Here is a 6,356-nt window from a genome sequence, read left to right as displayed (position 1 = left end):
CCACCTTTCTAACACTAATAAAACTACCCTGGCCTTTTCCTGTTCTTCCTACAATCCAGGCACACTCCCACTTCAGAGTCTTTGCATTTGCATGAAAGGATATTTATGCCTGAAATATTCTATTCCTCCTCTTGACATTGGCCTGGATCACTCTCTCACTGCCTGCAGTTCTCTTCTCAAATACTGTGCTTTTAGTGTGGCATCCACTGGTCAACCCTTTAATAAACTGCAAGCACCCTGCAGCCTAGCACTCCACATTCACCACCTTAGTTTGATTTTCCTTTGATGTTTATCACCATGCAACATACCGCAGGTTTTACCGGGTGTGTGTTTCTGTCTACCAGCCTATAGGATGCTTCAAGAAGACAGGAATTTCCATCTTTTAAAAAAAAATTGAAGCCCCCCCCCCCACCGCCCCAGCAGCTGCCAGAGCCACAATTGCCCAGAAGCCATGGGACCAGGGCTACTGGGGTCCAGATGGGGGTCACCATGATTCACTTCATCCTCATCCAGAAGTGGGCAGGCTACACCCGCCTGCCCAAGTGGTACATGCAGTTTGAGGATGATGAGAAACAGAAGCTGACGGAGGAGGTGTGCGCCGTGGCCACTGTCCATGAAACCAAATACATCAATTTTGTGGAGGTCTGGTGCTTCATCGATGATATGCCGGCCTCTGCTTCTGCCTCTGCATGGACATCAGTGGCAACAACCTGGCCTTCCTGGAGGCCATCTGCCACACTGCATACGTCTTAAACAAATATTTTCACAATGTCTGTGAACTGGGCCTGGTGTTCAACTTGTACAAGGTTTACACAGTCATGGATGAGATGTTCCTGACAGGGCAGACCAGCCAGAGGAAGATGGTTAAACAGCAGCTGATGCAGCCATCCCTGGAGTCCCTGGAGGGCAAGCCAGCCCCGGCTCCTCCCTGGGACTTAGCCTGCTTGCTCTCCCTTCCCAGGCCTCCGAACCACTCCTGCTGCCCCCTCCCTCAGCTGCCCAGGAGGAAGGCACTCAGCTGGGTCTGGGCCACGAGGGAGGAGGCCGCCCCCCACGGCCCTTGGGCCCCCTCTGCTGGCGGAGGCCACCTCACCTACCAAGTACCCATGCCGTCCTCATGGGATGCTGTGTGTGCATGGAGCCCCCAGTAAACCTGTGCCTTGCAAAATGAAAACAAATAAAAATCTGGGGTATCGTTGATATGAAGTTGACTTCCAGCATCACATTCATTTCAGTCTATTTTTTATTATTTTTATTTTTGGCTGTCTAGGGCGTATGGAGTTCCCTCGCAGGGATTGGAGAAACACTGTGTCCTTAACCACTGTGCCAGGCAGGGGATCGAACCTGCGTCCATTCCAGCGCTCCAGAGAGGCCTTGGATTCCATCTCACCATAGCAGGAACTCCAGTTTCAGCCTATTTTTTAAACTGATGTATCCTTAGTGCCTAAATGTGGTGTGGATGTGGGGTCTTGGAAGCCCAGTGCTCTCTACAGACATTCAATAAATGGTTATGGGGAGTTCCCCTTGTGGTTCAGGGGTAAGGAACCTGACTAGTATCCATGAGGATCAGGGTTCAGTGGGTTAAGGATCCCGGGTTGCCAAGAGCTGTGGTGTAGGTTGCAGCCGGCTCGGATCACGTGTTGCCGTGTCTGTGGAGTAGGTCAGCAGCTGAAGCAGCTCCAATTTGACCCCTAGCCTGGGAACAGGAACGTCAACATGCCATGGGGTCCAGCCCTAAAAGGATACAAGAAAAAAAATGTTGATGAATGAATGCAGAAATAAATGAATGAGTGAAACTAAAGAATACACATAAAAGCAGCTGTCACCAGGTAGCCAAATGTTGAGGAATCCCAGGTCAAAGGAGGTAATAAAGAAAAGATGAGTTTTTTTTTTTTTGTCTTTTTTGTTGTTGTTGTTGTTGTTGCTATTTCTTGGGCCGCTCCCGCGGCATATGGAGGTTCCCAGGCTAGGGGTTGAATCGGAGCTGTAGCCACCGGCCTACGCCAGAGCCACAGCAACGCGGGATCCGAGCCGCGTCTGCAACCTACACCACAGCTCACGGCAGCGCCGGATCGTTAACCCACTGAGCAAGGGCAGGGACCGAACCCGCAACCTCATGGTTCCTAGTCGGATTCGTTAACCACTGCGCCACGACGGGAACTCCAGAAAAGATGAGTTTTGAGGCAGAAGGACAAACATGGTCTGGGAGAGAGGAGGGCAGATCGGCTCTGATTTCTTTTACCTTTCCTCAAGCGGCTAAAGAAAGGCAGGAGCTGTTGGGCAATGACAGTAATGAAGTCGGAATGTTGCTATAGCCCAGGAGCATGCGGTTTCTTTTGTTCTTAGCACATACATCATGCAGTCAGTTCTGGATGATGAGATGGGAGCGGGAGCTGCTTGCCCACTTCTTCCTGAAGATGGAACTGTAGATGGAGTGCTGGTTAGCCAGACTCAACCATGTCCATGAGGACAACAACCATGTTCATGGCCAAGTAACAAGAAGGAGTTGGGCCCCTGGACCATCTCATGGAAGAGAGAGCCCCCTACATTCCTAGCAGAGCAATCTGCCTCTGACTGAGAGAAATAAACACTTCCATCTGCGGTCAAGTAATTCAGCCAGTATCATTGGAGTTCCTAGTACCTCTCTCCTGTGTTTTGTGTTTTATCTTCTACATCCCATGTCCTCTTCTTCTTTTCTCTCTCTCCCTTTTTTTTTTTTTTGGATTTACCTTATTTTAGTGCCATAATCCCCAGGGAACTTCTTGATGAAGGGTATGCAAGAAACTATCTTGAGAGCTGTACAACTGGAAAGGCCCTGTCGTCTACCCTTATGCATACTTAGTGTTTGTGTGGGTGTAGAATTCAAGATTAGAAATCATTTTTCTTCAGAATTTCTGGCATGGCTGTCTGGACGTCAAAGACTTCCTGACTGCAATCCTTTGTTTCTACATGATGTTTCTTTTTGTTTTTACTTCTTTTTCTAGAAGTTTGTAGGATCTTTCCTTTACTTCCATTGTTCAAAGCCTTGCCATATAGCCTATTTTCATCCTTTGTGCTGGGTACTCAGTGGAAATTCTTTTTTTTTTTTTTTTTTTTTTTTTTGTCTTTTGTCTTTTGTTGTTGTTGTTGTTGCTATTTCTTGGGCCGCTCCCGAAGGCATATGGAGGTTCCCAGGCTAGAGGTTGAATCGGAGCTGTAGCCACCGGCCTACGCCAGAGCCACAGCAACACGGGATCCGAGCCGCGTCTGCAACCTACACCACAGCTCACGGCAACGCCGGATCGTTAACCCACTGAGCAAGGGCAGGGACCGAACCCGCAACCTCATGGTTCCTAGTCGGATTTATTAACCACTAAGCCACGACAGGAACTCTAGAAATTCATGTGGTTTTTGATCTAGAAACTCACGCCCTTTTATTCTGGGCTTTTTTCTTGAATGATTTCATTAATGATTGCTTTTCCTCTTTTTCTTTGCCTTTTCCTTTCTTTCTCTCTCTCTTTATGGAATTCTTTTTCTATTTTTTTTTTTTCTTTTTAGGGTTGTACCTGTGGCATAGGGAATTTCCCGGTCAAGGTGTTGAATCGGAGCTGCAACTGCTAGCAAAATGGGAACTCCTATAAAATGATTATCATTCAAATTTTGTATCTCCTGGATTGGTCCACGAATATTCTTGCCTCTTTTTTTTTTTTTTACCTAATTTTATCTTTTACGCTCTACTATCTGGAAAATGTTCTCAAATTTATCTTCCTGCCAGTCTATTATTTTTATAACAATTCTGCTATCATATTTTTAATCTCCAACAACTCTTTTGTTCTCTGAATATCCTTTTTTATAATATCTTGTTCTCATTTCATTCATAGGCTATTTTATACTTGGGGTAAGGGAACTAAACATTTATTTGAAAACCGTGAGTAAGCGAATGGGGCTTGTTGACATTGAACTTCATTACAAGGTGATTTGGCTAGGCCATTTGTTGGTGAACTCCTGATGTTCAGTCTTTCTTCTTGGTGTGGTTAGATTCCCCAAGGAAGATTCTTCCAATCTGTAGTGTGAAGGATCTAGGCCTGGCTGTCATCATTCTTAGGGCCCAGGGGGAGAAAAGGCTGGGGGTCACTTACCCCTGCCTCCTCATTCCCTCCTCTCCATTTATCGGGGTGCTGGTACCCACAACTGTACTTGGTACTCTCTAGCCTAGAGAGCCTATGTTTGTTCCTTTCCAGAAAATTAACCTTTAGTCTTCATCTTAGACCGTTTGGGCTGCTGTAATAAATTACGTTGGCTGGGTGGCTTAAACAACAAAGATTCATTTTTCACAGGTAGGAGGCTGGGAAATGCAAGATCAAAGTGCCAGCAGATCCCGTGTCTGGTGAGGGCCCCCTTCCTGGTTTGCAGACGGCCACCTTCTCATTGTCTTACATGGCAGAGAACAAGAACCAGCTCTTGCATTCCTTCTTATAAGGGCACTAATCCTATTAATAATGGCTCCACCCTTATGAACTAATTACCTTCCAAATGTCCCACTTCACATTGAGGCTAGGATTTCAACGTATGGATTTTAGGGGGGAACAAATATTCAGTCCATAAAAGTCTTCATCTGGGGCAGGGGAGGATTAGACGGGCATAGGGGTGTGTGTGTGTGTGTGTGTGTGTGTGTGTATGTAGGGGTGGATTTAGGATCTCACTGGCTTTTATTTTTTTATTTTTTGTTTTTTTTGCTATTTCTTTGGGCCGCTCCCACGGCATATGGAGGTTCCCTGGCTAGGGGTCTAATTGGAGCTGTAGCCATTGGCCTACGCCAGAGCCACAGCAACTCGGGATCCGAGCCACGTCTGCAACCTACACCACAGCTCACGGCAACGCCGGATCCTCAACCCACTGAGCAAGGGCAGAGACCGAACCCGCAACCTCATGGTTCCTAGTCGGATTCGTTAACCACTGCGCCACGACGGGAACTCCTCACTGGCTTTTAAATAGCTGTTACCCATTTGTTGTAGCCTGCTTCATTACCTGTAATCTAGAGATAGTTGGTGTTACCAGTTTCTGATCCTTTTTAGAATTCTTCCAGTAGATTGAGTTGGATCTCAGTGCTCCCCATTTCTGCCAACAATTTGGCTTCCTTTGGTCTCCGTGTTATTTCTGGCCTCCAAAATTTTGTAGTTATCACCTCCTTTCCCATCTCCCAAGCCAAATATGTTTGTGTCTTTTAAAACAACAACAAGGAGTTCCCGCTGTGGTGCAGTGAGTTAAGAATTTAACTGTAGCAACTTGGGTTGCTGTGCAGGTGCAGGTTCAATCTCCCACCCAGCACAATGGGTTTAGGTCACAGCTGCTGCTCAGATTCAGTCCCTGGCCTAGGAACTTCCATATGCCACAGTCCCAGCCATAAAAGGAAAGGAAAGAAAAAGCTTTATTAGTTTTAGTGATATTTCAGGAGGAAGCAAGATTAGATGGTTATGTTTAATCCACTCTTTGTTCAGAGGTTTGGGATACTTCTTTTATTTGTGTTGTATCTGTGGGTTTTCCATTTGCTATTAATTCAAAGGTTTCTGGAGTGCTTGGACTTTGCAAACTATCAGTATCTTCTCTCCATGGTCAGTAAAAACAGGCCTAGAAACCACTTCCTAAACACACACACACACACACACACACACACACACACCCTTCATCAAATTCTTGTAGTTCTCTTGTGAAGAGGGTCCACATGCATGCCACAGGCACAGAAAAAAATTCATATAAAACTCATAATCTCCTTGTATATGACAATAATCCATTTTGCAAAGTGCTGAATTTGACTGCTACACTGAGCTCCATCTTTATGCCTTAGAGCCATCTGAAGCCCTACATTCAACAAGGTAAACCTAAGGAGACTTACAGATTCATGCTATGGTAATTTAAAAGGCTGGTTCAGGGGAGTTCCCTGGTGGCCTAGTGTTTAGGATACAGTGTTTTCATTGCTGCAGCCCTGTTCAATCCCTGGTCTAGGAACTGAGATCCCACATCAAGCTGCTGCATGAATAGGGAGTTCCCTTCATGGCGAACTCCCTATTCCAACTAGTATCCATAGGGATGTGGGTTCAATTCCTGGCCTTGCTCAGTGGGACGGGGATCCAGCATGGCTGTGAGCTGTGGTGTAGGTCACAGATGCTGGTTAGATCTGGTGTTGCTGTGGCTGTGGTGTAGGCCGGCAGCTACAGCTCCGATTTGCCCCCTAGCCTGGGAACTTCCATATACCACAGGTGCTGCTCTAAAAAGCAAAAAAAAAAAAAAAAAAAAAAAAGCTTCTAAATAAATACATAAAAGCTGGTTCAAGAAATACTTATGGAATTCACATAAAAAAGATAAAGATATTAATGTGA

The 6,356-nt window shown here is 46.0% G+C and overlaps 1 pseudogene; it reads left to right on the top strand.

The window, feature by feature from the left end:
* Positions 490-1,151, top strand: LOC110260123 (annotated as a pseudogene).

This window comes from Sus scrofa, chromosome 3 (genome assembly GCF_000003025.6).
Source record: "Sus scrofa isolate TJ Tabasco breed Duroc chromosome 3, Sscrofa11.1, whole genome shotgun sequence".
NCBI lineage: Eukaryota > Metazoa > Chordata > Mammalia > Artiodactyla > Suidae > Sus > Sus scrofa.
This window is presented reverse-complemented; position numbering and strand designations above follow the sequence as displayed.